At 44.2% G+C, this 24,510-nt stretch overlaps 1 protein-coding gene across 1 annotated transcript in view; it reads right to left on the reverse strand.

Moving 5' to 3' along the window:
* The window catches only part of CREB5 (cAMP responsive element binding protein 5), a 484,504-nt gene extending 460,221 nt beyond the window's left edge, over nucleotides 1-24,283 (reverse strand). Inside the window, exons 1-2 of the mRNA XM_053218281.1 lie at nucleotides 24,131-24,283; nucleotides 19,367-19,464 (exon numbers count right to left, since the gene is read on the reverse strand). The gene's annotated coding sequence lies outside the window, so the exon portion shown is untranslated. The remainder of the gene's footprint in view (nucleotides 1-19,366; nucleotides 19,465-24,130) is intronic.
* Nucleotides 24,284-24,510: the final 227 nt, after the last annotated feature.

The following is a 24,510-nucleotide window of genomic DNA, read 5'->3' on the forward strand; positions in this document are numbered from 1 at the left end:
TGGCCTGGATCTGCACTTATTTATTTATTTGTTTGTTTGTTTAACTTTATTTATTTTGAGAGAAAGAGAGCAAGAGAGGGGCAGAGGGAGAAGGAGAGAGAGAATCCCAAGCAGGCTCCAAGCTGCCAGCACAGGGCCAGATGCGGGGCTCAAACTGGTGAACTGAACTGTGAGATCATGACCTGAGCAAAAATCAAAAGTCAGATGCTTAACCAACTGAACCCCCCAGGCATCCCCTGGATCTGCATTTTTAAACACTCTCCCAAGTGATTAATGTTGATAGAGTTTGAGAACCACTTCCCCAAAGCAGAGCACCTGCCGGCAGTAAACAGTGATACATTTAGATGGACTGTCTCAACTCAGAAAAAAATCTGTGCCGACAGTAAGTGCTCAGCAAATCTGATTCTTACTATTACCTCCAAGCAGAATGAGCATTCAAGAGCCTTTTGGCAAGGGCACCTGGCTGGCTCAGTCAGTGGAGAACGCAACCCTTGATCTCAGGGTCCTGAGTTTGAGCCCCGTGTTGGGCATTGAGATTACTTAGAAAAAAAGAAAAAGCAATTTAAAAAAAAAAAAAAAAAGAGCCTTTTGGCAGTTAGGGCATCTTAATGGAAAAGAAGAAAAGCCATGTAGAAACCTGACAACGCCTTAAAAATACACGGCACTCAGCCACTCATACACCTTGTTGGAAGGCTTTTCTCTTGCCAAAAATATTTGAAACTGTCTGAAAGTGAAGACTGTACCTCACCAAAAATGACAATGCAGACACAGTCATAAACTTGTGTCTGTCTCAACTGTTCTGTGTTTTTTAGTTCCTTTCTTGCGGCCAACCATGGGTATGACATACAATGAAAATAAAATTTATAAACTGACTTTTACCAAAAAGGGAGGCTGAAACCAAATGAGGACTTCAGGCTTAGACTGAAAACAGTTACAGAAAGTTGCCACCCAAAAAAAATGTTCTCATCCGTTCTTCAGAGTTCACTGAGCAAAGCAGACAGCTGAACTCTGGTTTGCAGGGAATCCTAGAAGCAAATAGGAGATAGGCCCACATGCTTGGGGGGTGCTGCCATTATTTAAACAGTATGCTTCAAAACAGGAATGCTTATTTTTATTTTTTGATCTTTCAGCTAGTAATTTTGATGGATTATGAGAACAGAAGCTAAATGTAATAAGGGGTCTGAACAAAACCAGACTTGTTTTTCTGAAAAAGGAAATGGAATATGAAGTAACTCATTTATCCCCCAATCAAGCCTCTAAGAAGCCATCTTATCTACCACAAATCAAGCCTCATAAACAATTGCTAATATGTGGGTTAGCATTTTCTCTCTCAGAGGGAAGTGTAAAATTTATTACAGTGATGTTCTCAAAACCTTTTATTTACAGATGTTAAGAACTGGAAGAAAGTTTTGGCCAAGACTCTTGAGCAGGACGTGTGGCCACAGTAAATAGAAAAATGAAAAACAGGGGCACCTGGGTGGCTCAGTCAGCTAGGCATCTGACTTCGGCTCAGGTCATGATCTCACGGTCTGTGAGTTCGAGCCCCGCGTCGGGCTCTGTGCTGACAGCTCAGAGCCCAGAGCCTGCTTTGGATTTTGTGTCTCCCTCTCTCTCTGCCCCTCCCCCACTCACACTCTATCTCCCTCTCTCTCTCAAAAATAAATAAACATTAAAACTAATTTTTTTTAATTAAAAAAAAAAGAAAAACAAATTAAAAGCTCTCAAAGGGTTGGATTACAAAGGCAACAGAAATGCCAAACTGTGGGAGAAGTGGGGAAGATAGAGACAAAAGAGGAATACTGCTAATAAATGTCTTAATCAACACATATTACAGCAGCATCTAAATTATATACATAACAAATTTTAACTCAAATAACCAATTTTTATCAGACATCTACCATGTGCCAGGAACACTGCTGACTTGTAGATGAGTATTGAGCTGTATATTTAAGTGCCATTCCTTTTTATAAGATCCTATTGTATTTTCTTACAATGTATGAATCAGACCATTAATTCACTCTAAGATACACGACAAAATGCAGTCACAGATTTGAAGCATTTCTTAGAACCAAAATTTATAACTCTTAGGTATGGTTAACACATACCAGGGAGAAATAAGCATCATTTACTTGGTTATGTCTACTCTGTCTTCCAGAATCAGAGTCAGATAAAGTCTACCAAATAAGACGTCTGTATGTTTATCCACCTCTACCTACCCAGCACATTCTTTAACTTGGGACTGCGTGTAGACTGCAAAGGGGCATGTGAGAAATGACTGAGCCCTAATTCTATAATAAGCATTACACACAACATAGGTATATAAGTGTACTCACGTACAACAAACTTTAAAGTTTAATAAGACAAATATATTCAGAGCAGAGATACATGGTCTAGGGGAAAATCCATGAAGTCAGATATTCTGGCTGTCATGGTCATTGGTGTGTGTATCCATAGCATTTGCCATTGTGCCTGACACAGGCTACATGCTCAGGGAACACCTGCTAGATGAACAAAGGAAAGAATGACTGACTGAATGAATAAATGAATGAATACCTACCAGAAAATTTTAAGTGGTTAATTTGGAACACTACTAGGGCTAGAAGCATGGATTCTCAATTGGCATGGGCTTGTGTGAATCAGTCATGCTACAGCCAAGGAATAAGTCTGTGTGGCCAAGAGATTGGCTACATGTGGAAGGATTGAGCAAATAAATACAGCAAGGATAATGGGAGCCAGGCTTCTCACTGTCGGAAGAAAGAACTACCAATATAGAAAGAGAATTGGTTAGAATAAAGTGTGTAGTTGTTAGGTTGAAACTGTGGGTAGCAGTATGAACCCGGTTGTTTTAGATAGATGGATACACAGACTTGTGTGTGTGTGTGTGTGTGTGTGTGTGTGTGTCCTCATTCTATCTGCTGAGAAGTCCTAAAACAATGACACTCCAGTAACAATGAGCACATCCCGATCCCATATCTTGGTTACTAAATACCACACTCCACTAAAAGGAATCAAAGCTCCTTGAAGAAATGGCTGGTTCCAAAGAAAGTATAAATGAGCCCAAAACATCTTTTTGTGCCAGAACATTCCAAACTACTCAAAGAAAAACAGAGACAGCACAAAAGGACACAAGAGCCAGCATGAAGGGACTCCTGATAGCTGAGTTGGGAACAATTTAATCACAAAATGAATTATGCTAGTACTTGGTTATAACACAATGAATAAAATAGGAACTCATGATTCCACAGTGGTATAAATAACAAGGGTGATATTTAAGCCAAAGTATGAATAATAAGCCACTGAATGAGAAGAATCATGACAACTACTGCAAGGATTCCTTGGCTAAGATGATGTTGGCATGTCTAAAGAATAGAGAAGGCTGGTGTGGCTGAAGCATGCAGAATGGGCACAGAGAGTCACAGAAGATAATTGGAGAAGCTGACTGGGTCCAGACCAGGTAGAGTTTACAACCATCACAGGAGGTTGGATTTTATTCCGTGTCATAGGAAGCCCTTGGAATGTTTTAAGCATGCTGTGATTCACATGTTTTAAACATTTCTCTGGCTGCTGTATAGAGGAAACATAATAGTACAAGAGTGTAAGCAAAGACATTAATGGGGAAGTTATTGCAGTTGCTCAGGCTAGAGAGGATAACAGACCATAGCAAAGTGTGGTGTTGGAGGTTGAAAAAGTGGGCAGATTAGGAATGTATTCTGAAGGAAGCACTGACAGATCTTGATGATAGACATAGAATGGTAAAGAGAAAATCAAAATAATGCCCAGTTTTTTGGCTTCAGCAGTTAAGTGGATGAGGGAGCTGCTTACTGAGACTGGATGATAGGGAGAGAAGCAGATTTTGGGGGTAAGGAAAATATCGACAGCTCTGTTCTAACAGCCATGACAAATCTGAACTTCCTACCAAACATCCATGTGATGATGCAGATAAACAGTTGCCTACAGAAAATCTGAAGCTCCAAGTAAAGGTCAGAGCTAGAGACACAGATTTGGGAGTCATTGGTGTGTAGGTTATATTGAAGACCATAAAGTTAGATGAGATCACCCATGGGAAAAAATACTGCTTGAGATTAAGAAAGAGCTTAGGGATGTTCTCCAGAAACCTCTAGCATTTAGAGATCTAGCAGGGAGGAGAAGCCAGCAAAGGAGACAGCTAGTGAGGTAGGAGCAAGACATGTGGCATCATGAAAGTCGAGATTTATTTTTTCTAAAGGACTGCAAACATGAACGAGTGTCACATAATATGAGACCGCCGAGTTTGGTAACATGGAGGAAATGGCGCCCTTGACAGGCGCAGTCTCAACAGCAGTGAGGACAGAAATCCAACCAGAATGAGTTAATTAATCCAACCAGTGAATGTGAAACAAGGAAGTGTAGGCAAGTCTTTCAGGTCTGCTATAAAGGGGAGTAGAAGAATGGAGTGGAAGCTGGAAGGGTAAGTAGAATCAAGGAAGGTTTGGCTTTTTTTTTTTTTTTTGTCTGTTAGGAAAGAGATATTGGGGCCCATCTTTTGCTCTAGATACGTATCCTCTAGACAGAGTAGGGACATTTGTGAAGCAGTGATGCAGGAGAGGAGATAGCTGCAAGAGTTAATGAGCTGAAAAATAAGGAGGCAGATACAGGGTACAAATAAGTCTTTTGATAGGTTGAAAGCAAGGACAATTTATTATGATATAAGGAGGGAAGGAAAGGAACACGGTAGCAGAAGGAGATTAACTGATGCAAAAACAGTAAGAGAATTACTACCTGGCTGCTTCTATTTTCCTAATGAAGACTGAGACAGGGTCACAACAGGGTCACAAGACAAGAGCAGGGAGGGGGTGAGGAGAAGGTCCAGCACAGCAATTCTGAGGAGCAGAAAAGTGAAGGAAATATGATTGCTGCTATGTTGAACGTCCACTTGAGATGTGAGACCAAGAGTTCAAAGTGAGAACAGTCAGCACACATGTTTTTCTCCAGCCAAGTGCCAGCACGAGTAGGTAGTTACAGTTTTAACCAGGACTGGGGCTCGGCCAGCCAAGTCCAGTGGGGATGAGTGTACGAGAATTCAGAATTAAAGGACAATTAACGATGTCCGCAATGATGAAATGCAGCAGTTAAACCAGAGATGGAGGGAAATAAGGGCATGGGAGAAGATGACTGCAAGTGATGGTCAATGATTTGGAGACCTCAATAAGGTCAACAAACTTCCAGTAAGTGGTAGAATACATGAGCTAAAGGGTGGACGGAGGGGGTCAAGAATGCGTCCCGGGGGAGGACAGCCAAAGAAGCAAAAGAACAGATCATGGGAGGTGAGGGGTTGAAGAACCATGAGACCAACTTTAGTTATAAGATAAATTCATTTTGAAATTTGATAATATTTCAGTTTGCTGAATGGACCCTCTTTTTCCAAGTTTCCCCACTCCTTCCAAAGTCTAAAATGAATAATAAAAAAAGAATGCGACACAGGCAAATTATCAGAAAAAAATTTAGTCCTATTAGGTAAGCAGTCCTGAATTTTTTTAATCTGTTAATTTTGTTTTACCCAGTAACCCAGAGTTTCCCTACAGAACCCTTTTCTCGAGTAACACACATTGGAAAATGGTGATCTACGGCTTTTGGTTAGGAGAGCACAAAGATCTTTGCAGAAATTATTTTATATCCTTTGGATTGACCAGTTGGTTGAAACAGACCTGCTATTTTTTTTCCCCTGAATTTCACAGTTAGAATGATTTACCCAGTTTGTGTTGGCCTCACCAAAATGGAGAACAAAATCTAGTTTCTACATCTGAAACCAAAGAATCACTCGATAATCAAAATAGGGTTTCCACTGACTGCTAAGGAACGTCATAACTATTCAGCGATTTTCAGGGCCGGCTTCACAGACGTGTGACACAAGGGCCCGGAAAGGGACCCACACTTGGGGCTTTAATGCTCTGTGATCGGTGTTTTGAAAGTTCTCAATAATTTTCTCTTTGAACGTGTTTTTGTAAGTCTAATTAAACAACGAAGCATCACCAGGGTTTGGAGCCTCTGTTCGTGTTCAGTCCCTCCTCCCACCACCTCCATGCCTCCCCAGAAACTGCCCCCACCATCCTGCTCCTCCACCCCTACCCAGTGATCTCTGCTAACCCCCGCCCCCAGAAGGAAGCTAGATACAAACACAGGGAGAGTGAAAGCCAGAGGAGCACTTAGAGTGCACTGAGTTACAGGGAGGATGCCCAAACATTCGTGAGGGTTTACGCTGACCACTGGCCTTCCCTGTGTCTGAAGGTGTGTTGTTAGATAGCAAACAGAGAACGCCACAGTTGGTTGAGAGACAGAAAGACCACAAAAGAAAGAAAAAAGCTTTATTCCTGATTTTTGGACAAAAGGACCTGTAATTTCGTTTTGTATCGTGCCTGCAAATGGTGAGTAACGAGCCCTGGCCATTTATTATGGATGATGATGGTGACGATGATAGCAAATTGATAAGAAAAAAGAGAAGGGAGACCAAAAGGAACGCTTTTATCCAAAAGCTCATACTTTCATAGCACTTACTAAGTTCGTGCAGTGTTTCAAGCGCTTCGTACATTTTAACTTATTTAATCCTCTCAGCAATCCTTTGAGATAAGTACTCTGATGGCTCCATTTTACAGCTGAGGAGAGAGCTATGCCCAGAGAGGTTAAGTAACTGGCCTGGGGTCGCCCAGGTGGTAAACGGCAGTGCCACGATTCAAACTCGGGTCGTCTCCCTCCAGAGTCTATAACTTGCCACAACTTTCCCATTTCCCCCGCTCTGGATCATACTTCAATGATACACACTGACACCTGCCTCTACTAATTTTGAAGGATGTTATTTTTATAAAGAACCTCCAGAATATAAATTCAGTTTACTGATATTTGCCCTCCTGCTCATAAAACTTTCTTTATTGCTTAATTTAAGGACGGTCTTCTGCTTTAGTAACCCACCCCCAATGGAAGCGTTGATTAATCTTGACTTGGTAGTGGGAAGTGAGAATTCTGATGTTTCAAATGTTATCTTTGCTTAAGTAGACAACGAGCAATAGGCAAGCATAATGTATTCACTCACCAATAATTATGTCGGCTGAGGATATGGGCCTGCACTTGGCCTGAAACCTTAATATAGAATATTCTTCATTGTATTTCCTGAACGCTGGAACTAGGTATTTATGCGAGACATAGTCTTTATGCAAAACAGGCCATTAGGACTCAGGCGGGACCCAGAGCTGTAACACTGCAGAGCGGAAAGGAAGGCTGACAAGGAAGCCTAGGGAGCTAGACTCCTACGTGGCCAATGTTCCTGCATAAGTTTCATTCCAAACTTCTGGCTTTTATCTCTACAATCACCAGCTTCCCTGGACAGGATCCTCTGTGTTCAAGTCCCTGGATTCCCCGTTAGGGAATTTTACCCTTTTTGAGAAGAGAATCATTTCCTTATTATTCATCTATACCCTTTATAATCTAGGCTGGAGACGTGGGGTTGGTGTTACACTGAGATTACATTCAAGAAAGAAAGCCAGTTTGCAGTAAGAAGATCTAGAAAGGGGAATTATTTCCATGAGAATAAATATTAAAAAGTGTAGCTACTTTGCCAGACCCCTGCCACCCAACAACTGTTATCAATTAACGCCGTCTCTGAACACATGGGAAAGCACTCGAAACAGACTGTGTAAGTAAGTGAAGAAGCAAACACCAGAGGTGATCATTTCTACCTTTATGGTGCTAATCCTGCATTTGACGGGGAAATGATGAGGCCCCCCTGAGTAAGGTGGCTTGTGCAATAGTGAAGGGTGCGGTGAGACGGAGGGTTCAACTATACCCGTCTGCATCAACTCAAAACGTACACCCAGGGGGCGCCTGGCTGGCTCAGTCGGTGGAGAATGTGACTCCTGCTCTCGGGGTTGTGAGTTCGAGCCCCACACTGGGTGTAGAGATGACTTAGAACAAAATCTTTTTTAAAAAACATACACCCAGGAGCCCACATGTAGACTGAGCGCTAGAAGTGGCGTTTTCAGGAAGACCAGAAGGTCCAGCTTCCTCCTTATCCTTTGTTCAGAGAATGATAAAGAAAATGCTACTCACCTTCCATTAGGAATCTTGAGAATCACAGAATGAACACACTTTCACTCCTTTACCCAATACTGTTCTACAACTTACCAACACTGAGGGCTGAAAATACTCCAAGTTATGGGTAAAGGTATCCTGTGTAAATGAGTGGCATGAGTAAAGAATAAATGAGGCATGCAGGGATGATATGTAAGACACACAGCCTTTTCTGGCCTCACCAATGGGTTGTTCAGTTGTCTTTTGACCCACAGGCCTTCTATATGGACCAGGCAACACAGAAGACCTAATAATGGAGGCCATTTTCTTCCTTTTCCTCCCCTAAGGTCTTACCCTATGGCTCCTTGCCCTTCCCAAGCTAGAGCCCCCCTGGAAGTATGCTCCAGCCCCTGGCAAAGAAACTAGAAAAGAGGGCAGGAACTAACTCACGTGCCCATCCACCAACCGAATTAGCACATTTTACATATAGAATAAGCTAGCTTCCTTCAGTTTAAATTGGTTGAAATGCCACAGATAAGAATGTCAGTCCAGATTTGGAATCTCTTGAATAATGATGTTTGGGAGGACTCTTTCGACACCTTCCATTTTTCTTCCCCACATAATCATTTCAAGGTATTATATTATCTGCAAAAGCCTAAGCAATTAGATTTTCATGAACCGTGGAATGTTTTCCTCTCCAGTATAGCAGCTTAGAACTTAGAATGGTATCATGTGCCTCTTCTAAGAATTCAGTATTTAACTCTGTACAATTAAATGCAGGGCATTTTTGGCACAATCCCTGGACCAGGAACTGGTCCTGCCTCTCCGTCTTTCCCAGCCTGAACCTGCCCCTTAGGTCAAGCCACGTCTTCTTCCAAGCAAGTCTGAGAAGGAGGCATTGTGGGGGGGAAAATGAGGCCCTGTGGAAAGCGAATCAGGTTGAAAATATTTATATTGTTAATTATACATTTTTTTGAAAAAAAATACTACTACACTTTCAATTTAACCCACTAATTGCTCAAGGTGTGCAGTAAATCTATTTGGAAACTTAGAAGAGAATTCCACATACTCTTACAAATAGCACCTATTCATTTCTGCAACACACTTTTTTACTGGAAGGGATATTTCCAGAACATCTGCATCTTGTTTGCTAAAGCATCATTATTGCCACCTGCTCTTGAAACCAACAATTGCAGATTGGCTATATCAATAATACAACATTCATGTATCGTATTGAATCCCTCTGTGGTGATCTCAACTGAGGGAAGGAGCTTAGTATCAGAGAATTTACAAAAAAGAAACACAGGCTGTGGTAAATTGGAACCATTCCAAACTCTAAAAAAAAAAAATCCTAGGGATAAATACTAGGAATGTTTGGCAGGTTTTGAAACTAGATAACTTCATTTATCTGGAAACAGTTGTCTAGAAATATTACGAATTTATTAGAAAATGCCACTGTTGTGGCATAACGGGCAAATTCCAGAAATGTATCTGAAACTTTTAGAAACTGGCTTACAGAGTCGTAAGTAGATTCTGGTTCCAACCTTCCTCTGCTAATGGTTGACTTTGCCTTGTCATTGGAGACCAGTGTTTCAAATGCTGAATGACCGTTCACCCTGCGTGTTTGTTCGGTCCATTCTGTGGTGACCCCACGTGGGACTCAAGAAATATGAGACCCAGTCCTCCTCACGGTACTTAAAACTGAAGAGATTAGTGTGACACATATGGAACAATAATCTAAAACATACTGTACGTTATTAATAAACACATATTGAAGACTTACCAATGTGCAATAAACCATGCAAAATACTTAACACACATCACCTAGTGTAATCCTTGCAATAAGACAATGAAAGAGGATACTGAAGTAGATTGTGAAGCAGGCCTTCAAACCATGTGTGTCTGAAAAAGCACAGAGCTGTTGCTTTTATTTTTTCTTTAAGTTTTATTTATTTTTGAGAGAGAGAGAGAGAGAGAGATGGGACAGAGAGAAGGGGGGACGGAGGATCCGAAGCAGGCTCTGCACAGAGAGCAGTGAGCCCGATGCAGGCCTCGAACTCATGAGCCATGAGATCGTGACCTGAGCCAAAGTCAGACACTCAACCAACTGAGCCACCCGGGCACCCCAAAGCTGTTGCTTTAGCGGTGCTCTCCTGCCTTCAAATGCACAGAGCACAGCATCAGCTATTGGCGCTCAGGGATTCAGAGATGCAGGAAGTCAAAGGTCTTGAGAAGATGCCTCTTCCCCTTGCCCACCAAAGTGACTGGAAGTTTTGGGTTTTGAAAATTTGAACTTTATGGGATGTCCCAGGTGGAATAAGAGAGGAATCAGCTGTTTGCTCTTTGGCACATAGGAAACAACAGCCACAAGTCCACCTCTGATTCGAAGGCTGTCGTGGCCGTGCCGACTCTAGTCTCACGTTGGTGGGGATTTCTCCACGTCACACTCTCACAGGGCAAGGTGAACCCTGTACACAGCATTTCTCAACCTCTTCCCAGGGGATGCCAGTTTAGCGCCGTGAGACAGGGAGAAAATGAAGCAGAGCCACAGGCAACAGAAAGCAGATAATCGTCAGGGGAAGAGATGGAATGGATCTTCTAAGACGCCGCTCTCGTTTTGTTCCCGGCAGATACCTACGTGGATGTCCTTCCCTTAAGTATGCCAGCCTCTTAAATCATGACTTATCTTCAGAAGAAAAAGTTGGCATTTTGTCATATCGATCGTTGGCGTAACTGGGGGCCAGCTCTTTTAACAACTTGGCAAGGCAAGTATTATTATCCCCATTTTACGGATCAGGATATTGAGGCTTGGAGAAGCCCCAGGCGCCCAGCTGCCTTCTACCACATGCATCCTACACTGTGAATCAACAAGCGATTCTGAAGTATTTTTAAATGTTACCATAGCACCAGCTGTTGAAGCCACTGCGCCATACCAAGCAGCAGAAATGTCTGCTATAAAACAGTAAGTAGCTCTGCCGGTTACATACTAAGAAAGATGAAATACCCCATTTGAGTAAATCTCAAACCACATCCTGGGGACTTCCCAGGCCTTGTCGCCAAACTACAGCCAGCCTGGTGGCAGCAGTGACTCAAGACGCCCAGTGCACACAGACACATGTCAGGCTCTGTGTGTTTCTAGAGCATTCATCGACTCCTGACAAAAACAATACCTAACTCCGGAACTCCCGATTCTGATTTTTCTCTTTTTTTTTTTTTTTTTCCGCTCTTTTTAGATCCAAAGCTAAATGATAAACTATTTATTACTGACACAACCTTTCCCACCACCCCCCACCCCCCGCTGCCCAGCAGTCTCCCAGGAGATCCTCTGGCTCAGGTTTTCCCAGGCGTTGTCAGGCGTATCTGTGGCTCCAATAACTTCCATGTTTGTCTGCAACCGCTCCAGGCAGATGTCTGAAAATCACCCACTGACAGATTTACGTTCGTCAATCTCTGAAACACCCTCCGCCCCCACCCCCAAATCCTATCATACGTGTGGGTGAAAGTACTTGGAGGCCAAGTGCACCGGGTCCTCTCAAGTACATGCAAAGCTCAGACACGGAATTGCAATGGCATCCCGCCTGCCTGCCCTCCCCCTCCACTGCATTTCCTTACAAACCCTGGGCTCCTCAGCAACGCACGTTTCCCTGGCCTGCTTTCTTCCCAAGATCTGGAAAGACGCGGGCCTCCAGGCTTTTGAAACAAGATTAAAAGGTCTCTTTTACAGCTCTTGCGGAAAAACTCCACAGAGGAAACGTGGTTGGCAGGTAGAAAAACCGGGACCTGTCTCCTTGAAAATCACAGCTGTGTTATCTTTTTCCTCCACTGATCGCTTCCAGATTATCACTCGGGGCAGCCAGCCAATTAGCCAGTCCTCCGTGTCACAGAACCCGACTCCGGCAACAGCTCATTTCTCCACTGAAGGGAACGCGTTTGAAGATGTGTAGCCGGGCGGGCCAAGCGCGGAGCCTGGGGAAGGAAACTTGTGAGTGCGCCCTCGCCACGGCAAGTCGGCACACGAAGGGGATCGGGAGCTGGTGCAGGCAGGAAGTTTACCAAAGCCCGAGGAGGAGGCCAAACACAAAAGATTCCTTTCTGAGAGGAAAGAGGATTGAAACTGCAGGGAGACAAAATAGAAACACAGTCCGTGGGAACCGTGCAATGATGAAATCTGCTGCTGTTGGAGAACAGAACCCTTTATTCCGTGTCTCCTGCCTGCCTTTGTGAACAAGTTCTCTGCAGAGCCTGCTGGAAGCATCTTCCTCAGGATTCTTCTGGCACCTGGCCATTGCTCAGGTCTGACCTCGGGGAGCGATTCACACAAGGCAGCCACCTCTGCTTTGGATACGTGGGGTATCCAAATCTCCAGAAAGACTGGTCAGACCAAGACCCTGGCTGCTCCAAAGTCTGTTCCTTGAAGTTCTTTTACCAGGCAGCGCAGTAGGAAAGAGGCTTATGGGAGAAAGATTTGGGCCAGATTCCCTGCTCGTGGTGACAGTGCAAACAAATCGTGCATCCAGGAAGTCACTGTTTGGGCAAGAATCATCAGGATACTGACTTACACATATACCCATACCTACAACGGGCGGGACCACACTAAGCACCAAGGGCAAAGTCTCTCCCACTGATTTTTAAAGGTCTCTGATCAGCAGTTCTCAAACTGCCCTGAGGGGTACCAAGGTCTCACAAGGTGTTAATAGTCTTGTTATGAAAATAAGTTCCTATCACTGGAATAAGCTTAGAAAATGCTTCCTGAAACAAAGCTGAACAAGATTCATTACTGTTGGGCTCTTCCCAGCCCTTAGCAAGATTTGCCAAATGTACTGACCATAGAGCCCTTTTAACACGATGCACTTCTTAAGATCTAATTGGACACCAGTGATGCGGGACACATAGTTTGGGAAGAACCGTTACCACTCTCTATCAAGAGATGATGGGGACCCGGCGCAATATCCCTCGTCAGGAACGGACCTTCTGGCTTTCTTTTCCCTGGGGTAGGGGTGCCACTACTCACTGACCCTTACCCCAAAATGTATGAACTCTTAGGGAGGCCTTTGTTGGGCGCCAGCCTGAGTATGACGAGTGTGCCATAGATAACATCCTATTATATCTCACGACAATCGGTGGGGTGGGTATTGCTCTCCCGTTTTTGATGGGCAGTGAAAATCAGAGATGTCAAGGTCACAAAGGAGTGGTGCTTTAAAGCTCCCTACCTAGGGGTGCGTTAAATGGGTGATGGGTACTAAGGAGGGCACTTGTGATGAGCACTGGATGCTGTGTGTAAGTGATGAATCACTACATTCTATACCTGAAACCAACATTACACTGTATGCGAACCAACTGGAACCGAAGTAAAAACTTGAAAAAGAAAAAAATAAAGCTCCATACCTAGAAGGACCAAGAGTCGCATCCTACAGTCAACAGTAAGAAATCAACTTTCTTAGCTTAGGCAAAGTGTGAAGGAAGCCAGGTAAGGAGGACAGCACCATCTCGAAGGGAAAAACATCCAGTTGCCTAATACATCTCCATCTTTTGAATGCAAAAGAGCACTGTAGTCTCACCTTACTGTGTTTTTCCTAAAATATGTCTGACTTAATAAGGCTGTTGTACATCTAATTATTAATTAGGATTTTTTCACCAAATACGCACAAAACAACATGTGTGATCTTTCCTCATAAAGCTCTAAGATCAGCAGGATAGCCTCTCTTCAAAGGCAGCAAATATCTGCTCTTTCCTTGGAAACGTCAATAAATATATTTTCTTAAAAAGCTTCAGCTAGGGCTGAAGCTCCACTAAAAAATCAGCCCCTAATAATTCTTTTCTGAAACATTCTGCAAACTTTTATGGGGGTTGCTTTGGCAGAGCCAGTATTTTTTCAGTGGTGTCAAGGTTTTGTGCTTACCTATTCCTATTAAAATTATATATTTTTGCAGTTCCCAATAAAACTCATTGTATGGTATGCTAGAATAAATCTCGAAATCTCCCTGAAGTGCTAGAAACTTTCAGATATATGTCTATTAAGTTTTTATTTCTTGAGCAAGTTGCATGTGTGCCAAAATATGCATTTCATTGCTAGAACGGTCCTAAGTCCACAAAGCTGTGGTAGAACCACAGAGGAGCACCGAGTTGTCCGTCACTAAAAATCCATATCCATCAGGTTGGAAGTGGCCATTTCGGCCTGCCAAAGGAATTCGTGAGATGGCCACTCACCTGGGTATCTCCCACTCTTCAAACACGCCGGGCACTCAAAATAGATTTGTCCAACCTGACTTGTTATCCCAGCAACAGAAGATCAAAATTTTTTCCCCTTAGCATGGTTTAAGGTTTTTACCATATGTCCAGAGGACCAGCACAGTCAGGTTTTTACCCTCAGAAGCGTGAGTCACAAGCCAAAGCTAATAAAAGTACTTTTTGTTAAGGCAAGGATGAATAATGTTTAACTCTACCGTCAAAGAGGCAAGACAAAGAGCCTATGGGTAGAAGGGGTAGGAAGACAGATTTCAGATTAACACCAGAAAGATCTTTCCCACAGATGGTGTCAGTGTTGCACACTCCGGAAGATGGCTGAACACGCTCGCGAGGCAGGAAGTTCTGTTTCTGGAGGTAGCCAAGCATTGTCCAGATCAGTGGTTCTCCAGGTGGGGTCCCCACACCAGTAGCATCACCATCACCTGGGTACTTGCTGGAAATGAAAATTCTCAGGCCCCACCGCAGAGCCACATATTCAGAAACGCCAGGGCTAAGATTCAACAGTCTGGGTTTTAACAAGCCCTCCAGGGGATTTTGATGCCTGCTAAAACTGGAGAAACACTGGCTAACACACCGCTTGGCAAGGATCACGCAAAGAAGATTCAACCAACAGATGAGTAATTGGACTGGATGACCAGTCAACCCTGGAGTTCTGGTAGTCTAATAAGGTTCTTTGGCCTGAATTATTTCCTTTTTGGAAATAAGGAATCAATGGCCTATCAACACTTACTTAGGCTTCACCCCTGGGCAACACTCTGAATTATGTAAAGAAACCAAAATAAATTATCACAACTGTTGTAAATCCTGACACTCAAATCTCCTGAAGAGCTTGAAAAAATAATACCAATACCTGGCCACCCAGAGTCTCTGGAGATGGGGTCCTAGGCCTACTTTTTACCAGGTGCTTTCACATCAAGTATCTCTCTTAGTCTCCACAATAATCCTATCTTCACAACAATCTTATGAGATGGGTATTAACTGCCATCCCCAGTTTTACACATGGAACCTGAGGCTTACGGTGGTTGAGTGACTGACTCATCCAAGTTCACGGAGCCAGGAAATGCCTGAAGTGAGATTCAAACCCAAGTCTCAAGATCCGTGTTCGTTCTCCTCCACCCACTTTCCTTCTCCTTTCCATGTCTGAGACTTTCTGGGTGCATGGCTCCCCAAGCCGCTGTGCTCCCCCCTGGTGGCAGGTCTGGTGACAGCAGCCCTCCGGCTCTATGAAATCTTGTGAAATCTTGGCAGTGGGTGTGGTCTTCTCTCACAAAGTTGCTTTCCGTTGGCCGTTGCCGCCTGCAAACCCACCCTCCTGAGCAAAACCAGAAGCTACCTTTGAGCTGGGCTATGAGGGCAACCAGAAGCCAGCTGGGAACTGGTGACTAAAACTCTACCCTTCTATGAATTCGCTAAATATTTTCATTCACGGAAATGAAAATGACCTTACGCAAGGAGCACGTTAAGTTGGTAACAGCCAGTGAGAATCCTAGAGTCTGAATTCACCAATCAGGTATTTCCCAGCTCTAAAGAGGGCCTCTCTGTTAAGGAGAGGAGCAAAGGGGCGCAGAGCACAGGGCCCTTCCAAGGAGGACTTTGAAGGAGGTAGGAAGACAAAGGTAATGGCTAAGAGCCGTTGGGAAGTACAAGGGGCCTGAGAGACAAGGCCACACGAGCAGAGAAACTATCACTGAAAAGGGCAGGATGAGGACCGCACAGACCGCGCCCACCGCCTGAGGACTTCGCTGAGGTCCCGGTCAGTTACTCCACGTTCTGGTTTGTGTTAGTCAGAGCCTTTCATTGCAAACAACCAAAGTCCAGAGAGGTGACATAACTTGCCCAAGATCACACTGGCCAGGCATCGGGAGAGCCAGCACCAGCTCCCCGGCTCCCTGACTTCCTGCTTTTCTCAAGGAATGTGCCTGAACGGGGGGCGAAAGCAAAGTCAGTGAGAAACTGAGGAAAATTAGGGAGAGAGACACCAGTTACATCAGTGGCTACACTAATTTGCTGGAGTGAAATATAAAGTACATTCTATGTGACCCAAGTTTTCTTAAAGGCAAAAGGAAGACAGCTCCAAGGGTCTGTTTCTGATCACTGTTCCACAAAACAGGTGACCAGGGGACAATGGGGATGTGTTTTCAAAGCACCGAACACGACTTTAACAGCTCAGTTCCCTTTGGTTTCAATGATGTGGCCACAGCTAAAACTGCCTACTTCTTTGAAAACAGATCCTCCTGGCCCAAGAGTCCATGAAAAAGGACCTGAGAGAGAGAAACGGTACCTGCCTTCCTGAGGTGGGAAGCCAGCTGAGGGGTGCCTGGTCACAACTGCTATCTGCACTGTCCTCTTAAATGCTGCCCAGACTCACCGTATCTGGTCTCAAAAGAACCCTTTTTGTCTGCATTTAAAAAATCTGTTCTTGGAGCGCCTGGCTGGCTCGGTCGGAAGAACATGGGACTCCTGATCTCAGGGTCATGAGTTCAAGCCCCACTTCGATGTAGAGATTACACGTAAATAAAACTTTAAAAATAAATGATAAACAAACAAATAAATAAATAATCCATTCTTTAAAAGAGATTAAAGAAACAACCGAATGTCACACGTGGATCCTAACTGAAACAAAACAATACTGAACAGGTGTTTTTGAGATGATTGGGAAAATTGTACTATGGTCTGAATTTTAGATGACATAAAGCTCTTTTTTTTTTTTAACGTATTAACGGCATGGTAATTCTTTTTTTTCTTTTTAACTGTTCATATATTTCAGAACATTGAAGTATGCAGAGGTAAAAGACATGATGTCAGTGTTTTTAAAATAATTCAACCAAAAAGAGAGGAGGGGGGAAGGAATAGATGAAGTTAATGTGGTAAGATTTTAACAACTGGGTAAACACACTTTTGTGTATGTTTGAAATTTTATAACTAAAAACTCCTTATACAAACATATATACGCGTGTGTCTGTGTGTGTGTATACATATATATATATACACACACACTATATATACATATATATCTGTATATACACAGATATATATACATATATATCTGCTCTTGCAATTACTCCTGAGAGCAAAATTTATGTCAACCTTTTAAAGTTTCATATCTTAAAAGAATATTAGATCCTATCCAGTTCATTCCATAGTTCCTGTTTCCCAGATGAGGGATATGAGACCCCCCGCAAAGCTCTCCCAGCTCTTTAGTGGTTCAGCCGAGACAAGGTTGGTTCTCTAGACCCTCGGACCAGAGCTCCTATGCCCAACAGCCACCAAAAAGTGTAAACATATTGCTTGTATTATAAACTCTCAGCCAAGGTACCTCACTGATTATTTTGTAGAAGTGAATCTGGTCAAGGAACAAAGGAACACCTCCTTTGCTCATTCCAAGTATATTTCTGCATAAAATGATTCTCTTCCATTCTCTCCAGCTTGCCCCCCACCACTCTCTCTTCCATTCTTTTCCCATCCCCCAGCCTCCTCCCCCATAGTCCAGCCTCTTTGCATCCTTTGCTGCTTTGGAGCTCAAGCTACATGTTGAGACATCTGTGTCCACCCTCCAATGTTAGCTCTTTCTGCCGAAATGTGGCTTAGTTTCAAAGCCCAGACAAATTCAGCTATCTCCATGAAGTCTCTCTCTCCCATCTCTGGACACTGCCAGCCCTTAGCCTCAGCCTCTGTACGGCCCTTGTCACCTTCCTCCTTTGGGATTAGGCACATGTACATCCTACTCTTTCAATGGTCTGCATATGGAGACTGCAGTGGCAGAATTAGCAGGGAAAATAGGGAACCAGGACCAAAGAGGCCCAATATAGAGCCAGAAGCTGTCACCAGGGATATGGCTGGCTCTGGAAATGAGGGAGAGAGGTAAAGTTTTGAGCCAAAATCCCAATGTGCTTTTCAGTGGGTATGAAGGAAGCCTATGCTTTTCCTGGCTGGGAGAAGCAGGATTTAAAAGGACCCAACCTCGGGGCTGGTGGCCTCTCCTGACATTGGCAAAATCAATCAGACAGCTCAATAATTTGATGGCAAGGCAACACCACCCAGGGCCTCAAACTGGGAAGCTGGTGAAGGTTAAGCAAGATGTCAGCCAAGGCCTGGGATCGAGGATAAGCCTGTCCCCCAGCAGAGGAAAATAGGCATGTACCAAGGGCACAAGCCAGAAAACCAGGCAAACCAGCTGGACATGTGTGGTGGGATCAGGAGAAAAGAGGATGCCTGGAGGCTAAGGCTCTATGGGCTGGAGTCCCGGGCTTATTAATGCTGCTCGTATTTATTGAGCACATATGCTGAGCCAAATGCTAGGTATACAGGGGTATATTAGTCAGTGTTCTCCAGAGAAACAGAACCAACAGGATGTCTGTGTGTGTGTGTGTGTGTGTGTGTGTATACAGAGAGAGACAGAGACAGAGAGACAGAGAGAGATTTACTATAAGAAATTGGCTCAGGGGCACCCAGGTGGCTCCGTCAGTTAAGTATCCGACTCTTGATTTTGGCTCAGGTCACGATCTCACAGTTTCTGAGTTCAAGCCCCGCATCGGGCTCTGTGCTGACGTATGGAGCCTGCTTGGGATTCTCTCTCTCTCTCTCTCTCTCTCTCTCTCTCTCTCTCTCGGCCCCTCCCCCACTTGCTCTCTCTGTCTCTCAAAAGTAAATAAATAAACTTAAATTTTTTTTAATAAATAGATAGGTTCACACAACTATGGAGGTTGGTAAATCTCAAGTGTCCAGGGTGAGGCCGGCAGGCTGGTGACTCAAGAGAACTGATATTCCAACTTGAGGGTAAAGGCAGTCTGCTGTGACCCTCTCTTGCTCAGAGTTCTATTGTTGTGGTTCTATTCGGGCCTTCAACTGATTAGTTGAGGCCCACCCCTCCAACTACGGTGGGCAATTTGTTTTGCTCAAAGTCCACGGATTTAAATGTTAATCTCACCTAAAAAAACACCCTCAAAGAAACACTCAGAGTAATGTTTGGCCAAGTGTCCGATGGCATACCCAAGACGACACACAAAATTAGGCATCGCAAGTGGTCAACAGAAAAAGTCTCAACCACCTGCAGGAACTAGAAGACTAGCAAAAGGCCTCATACCTGGATGATGATGCAGGTCCCGATAGACTTCCGCCACGGTCAGGAGAGAACTGGCCCAGAAGCTGGTAGGGGGGAGCCAGATGGGGCTGTGCTGGTACCTGGCAAGGAACAGACAGTTTTGTAAGCTCTTCGAAGAGAGGGGCCAGCAGGAAGCGTGGTGCCACCCGCCAGCTCCACCACTAAGTAGTTCAGACCAGTTTCTTCACCTCTCGGTACCTCAGGCTTCTCCTCTGTAAAATGGGGACAGCAGGAATACCTAAATCAAATTAGGTGATACCTGAATTCAGTGAGTTAAATATTTGTAAAGCACAAAAATACGTGTAAAGCCCGGCTGGTTACCAGTATTATTTGCAAGCACCACAGCAGCTTCTATATTGTGTTCTACCTCATAGGTACTTCAGAAACTTCCAATTGTAATGGTTTTCTTCAAAGAGTGCAAAATAAGAAGGAACTAGGAGTGCCTGGCTGGCCCAGTCATTAGAGCATGTGACTCTTGATCTCAGGGTCCAAGCCCCATGCCGGGCGTAGAGAGCTCACTTAAAAATAAAATTAAAAGATTTTTAAAAGAAGGAACTCAGGGGCGCCTGGGTGACTCAGGCGGTTGAGCGTGCGACTTCAGCTCAGGTCACGATCTTGCGGTTCTGTGAGTTCAAGCCCTGCATCGGGCTCTCTGCTGTCAGTGCAGAGCTCTCTCTGGGTCCTCTGTTCCCCTCTCTCTCTGCCCCTCGCCTACTCTCACTCTCTCAAAAATAAGCAAATAAACATTTTTTTAATACAATAAAAAATAAAGAGGAACTAAACCATGTAAAGATTCTCACACGTCAGTCCCATGTTTTTAAAAAGGCAAATCTACTTACGTTACCTAATTAAGACCCTTCTACGATTTCCAGTTACCTTAGGAAACAGACCCAAATCCCTTCCAAGGCCACTAAGGCCTGCCTGATTTGCCCTGGGCATGTGTCTATCTACTCACCTCCTGTCTCTCTCCTCCAGGATCCTCAGGCTCCAATCATACCAGGTTTCTCTAGGCTCCCTGAACTGCCGTCAGCACCACTACAGGGATCTTCCCTCTGCCTGGAACAGCCCCCTTTGGGCCCCGTCCAGCTTACTGGCCAACTCCCACCCATCATTGGGGGCTCAGTTTAAGGAAAAGTACCCCTAACACTAAGTTAACTCCTCCATCATGCGCTCTCATAGGCCTGCTTTCCTCTGTGTGCTAGCTGATATATTTGGAATCAGGTGCTCAATCACTGTCTTTCTCCATAAGATCAGGGACTAGGTTTGTATCATTCACAGCTGAACCCTGGGGACCCGGCACCGTGCCAGGCACACAGGGCTCAACGAATACGTGAAGAGACTTTAATAAATCTGGAGATGACAGATTTCAGCTTTCAGCCAAGTCCACCTGATGTGTAGCAGCCCTGAAACACCAGGCTGAGAAGGACTCTGAAGTTACATCACATCATAGCTAACTGTGAAACGTCCGCCATGACTGAGGGGGTCTGGGGGACAAGCAAGGGCATCCGACATCCACCTCTTTATCTGCAAAGACTTTCTACCTCATGCAACACCGCTTTGGGTTTAATAGTAAACAATAAAGTTTAAAGAGAAAGTACAAGGGTGGCTCAGATCTGAAGAGGCAAACCTTCAGAGCTACATTTATACCACAAGAACAAGGAAGCCAAAATATTGCCATCTATCAGATGCCAATTTCAATCATCGTTCTCACAACGCGTGGTATTCACAAATCCCTTTGCGTGACTATAAAATTCCATCTGCATGTACTGACACCAATTTTCTTTCACCTCCCTTTTAGAATCGTGTGCCACTGGGGAGCAAGAAAGACTTCTGATTTGGGAGTTTGCCCCGGGGGACACCAACTCACTCAGGAATGAGCTATATCAGTAAATGATAACTATTACAGCTCATATTCAGCTTGACAGTTGGGTTTCTGCTGATTGTGGACATAAACAGCAACGGTTACGATTAATGACGCTTTGGCTGCCTGCAGCCAGAGGCAGGAGAGAGTCTGGCTCTCTAAAACAGGAGGCACGAAGACATCATATAGGAACAGTCACCGCAGCACTGGCTGCAGAAATGAAAAACCGGCAATTACCTACACTGCCATGAGCACCGGAATGACTAAATAAAAGCACATGATAGAAAAGAATGATCCCGTTTTTAAAAAAAAATCAAATCTGGGCATGTCATGTCCACTTACACACACACACACACACACACACACACACACACACACACACAATGTGTTGGATGTGTAGACAAATACCTAAATGGATTCCCATATAACATAACAATAATTGCGACTTTTGGGGAAGCATCACATACTTCTGTTATCATTTGAATTAGTTGACAAGGCAATACATTATCAATCAATCAACCAATAAGTACATGAAGGAAGGAACCAATGAATAATGGTTCTGTCCCCAGCTCCAGTGCGTGGGGGTAGTTTTCCCACACCTGCAAGCAATTCTCTGATACCAGCTGGGTGTCCTACAATTCAACTCAATTCTGACACTATCAGCCTGGAGATACTATCAGATCCCACAGGTTAAGGACTCCGTCCCACAAGACTGCCCCTCCCCTTTCACATGACAATAGCAAATCCAGGTTGTTACAGGTACTTCTGACCCACTGGCTATAGAGCAAAGGTTCCAACAATGCCTCTCCTTGAATTTAATCACTCTCTTAGAGTGACTCACAGAACTTAAAGAAACATTTTACTTACTAGATTCCCAGTTTATTATAAGAGGATACGACTCAGGAAGAGCCAGGGAGAAGAGATACACAGCGCAAGGTACGGGGGAAGGGCACTGAGTTTCCATGCTCTAAGCACGCCATCCTCCCCAAATCTGCATGAGTTCATCCACCTGGAACTTCTCAGAACCCCATCCGCTTGGGTTTTATGGAAGCTTTATCACCTAAGCAGGCATTGATTAAATCATTGGCCATTGGTGACTGAATTCAATCTAAACCTCTAACTACGAGGTTGGCCCCCTGGCAACCAGACCCCATCCTTAGGCGACCTAAGGAGTTTCCCAAATTAACATAACAAAAGACATTTGGATCACTTTCATCATTTAAGAAACTCCAAAAGTTTTAGCCAGAAACAGGTGTGTATTTCTTAAAAATCACAGTATCACATAAAAAAGTCAGCTAACATAAAATAATTAAGTTGTGTAAAATAAGTCAAGCAGACAGTTGATAGTCACCATAAAGGTTAATGCTAAGGAAGCCAAGACAGGCTGGGAAAGCATTGCTTGCTACTGGAGATCTAAATGGATGAGTCACCATCCATTCAATTCAATGAAGCCACCTCAGGAGTCCTCAAAGTGTCAGCACATTCCCTCCTGTGGGCACACCCCTCACTGTGTCACACCAGGAAAGCCCAAAGGGAAGACAGCACTGTCCCAACTGCCGGGGCAGAGCGAAGGAGAAAGTCCCCAGGGTTTGGAGAAAGTCCCCAGGGAGAAACCTGTAATTCTGACAGTTGTCCTGATGTTGAGGGAAATAAAAGGTCGTCCTCCAGACCTTGGTCAGTAGTGGGAAGCAGGTTTTCCCGGGATGTTGTCTAAGGAGACTCAGAGAAGAAGAAAGAAAGAGCAAAAGCCTGAAGAGATGCCAAAGAGCCCGGGGATCAGAAGACCACAGTGTCACTTCAGAATTGCGTTCCAACACGAAGAAGAGCAGGAGAGGCTAGGAGAGTGAATTATAAGAGAAGTCGACTTGAACTTCACTGCAAGAATGATGCTAAATATTCCAGCTTATAATTTAGGATGAGATTGGCAGCTCACAGCTCTGTAACTTAGAATAGGACTGGCAAAGAGAAACTTTTTTTAAAAGCTGTCTTTTTTCCTAATTATGTAATTTGACAAGCATGTTACAAGTTTGGGAAATATGAAAAAGTCTCAGTGAAGAAACTCATGCATAAATATGCTCCGAAATAATCACGGTGCACACCTGGGTGCATACGCTTTCAGCCTTTTATTTCTACAAATATTACATGTTTTTACCACGAAAACAAAATCGCACAGTATTTACGGTCTTACAGCCTGGTTTTTTTCTGCACTTAGTAGTATATCTGGAAATTTTTTCCATTCAAAGGAAGCTTCCACGATGTGAGTTTTAATAACTATACAATATTCCATGGTATGGGTGTATTATAATTTATCCACTAGCCCCTCCCATTATTGGACATTTATATTGTTTTTTTTAATTTATAAATAACATTAATATTTGCTCATGCCTCTCATTTTCTTTTTTTTTACTCTTGTTAATGTTTATTTATTTTTGAGAGAGAGAGAGAGAGAGAGAGACAGAGCAAGAGCTGGAGAGGGGCAGAGAGAGGGAGACGCAGAATCCGAAGCAGGCTCCAGGCTCTGAGCTGTCTGCGCAGAGCCTGACCAGGGGCTGGAACCCACAAACCCGGGGATCATGACCTGAGCCGAATTGGGATGCTTAACCGACGGAGCTCCCCAGGTGCCCCAGGCCTCTCCTTTTCTTAGAGATCTCCTAAGTGAAAGCGACATGAACAAATTTGCAGTTTTCCATAACCATTGCCAGGCTGCACTTCTGAAAAGAACCAACAGACGCTCCTACCAGTAGAGTAGGAAACTGCTGTCCTTCCATCTTTCCACACTCCCCAGAACTGGCAGGAAGGAGGAATGGGACGGAGGAGAAGCGGAGCAATTTACTGGGAGGGCGGGGGAGAAGTTAACTTGTTTACACAATCATTTCTTTGCTTACTCGTGCAGTTGAGCATTTTTCCACATACTGGTCATGACATGGATTCTCGCAAGTCCTCTAGTCCTGTGAGCGTATGCTTCGGACAGACAGTTTCATGCGTGGTGGGAAACGGTTTCTGCCTAAAACGCAACCAAAGACTAAAGCGTGGAGAATCCCACGCATGCGTCCTCCACAGGAGCGAACTTAACAGAGACAGATTTCCGCGTGATTTACGGAAGACTGGGACTTATCTCCTGGCCAATGAACGTCCGATCTTTCCCAGTCCTCTAGCCAATGAACTTCTTGCCTGGGCTGTGGCGGGACTTGCACGTCTTTGAGCTCCTGACGCGGAAAAAGAGCCACTCCAAACCCTCAGTGCCTGGCAGGAGCTTGCTACAACT

Source organism: Acinonyx jubatus, chromosome A2 (assembly GCF_027475565.1).
Source record: "Acinonyx jubatus isolate Ajub_Pintada_27869175 chromosome A2, VMU_Ajub_asm_v1.0, whole genome shotgun sequence".
Classification (NCBI taxonomy): domain Eukaryota; kingdom Metazoa; phylum Chordata; class Mammalia; order Carnivora; family Felidae; genus Acinonyx; species Acinonyx jubatus.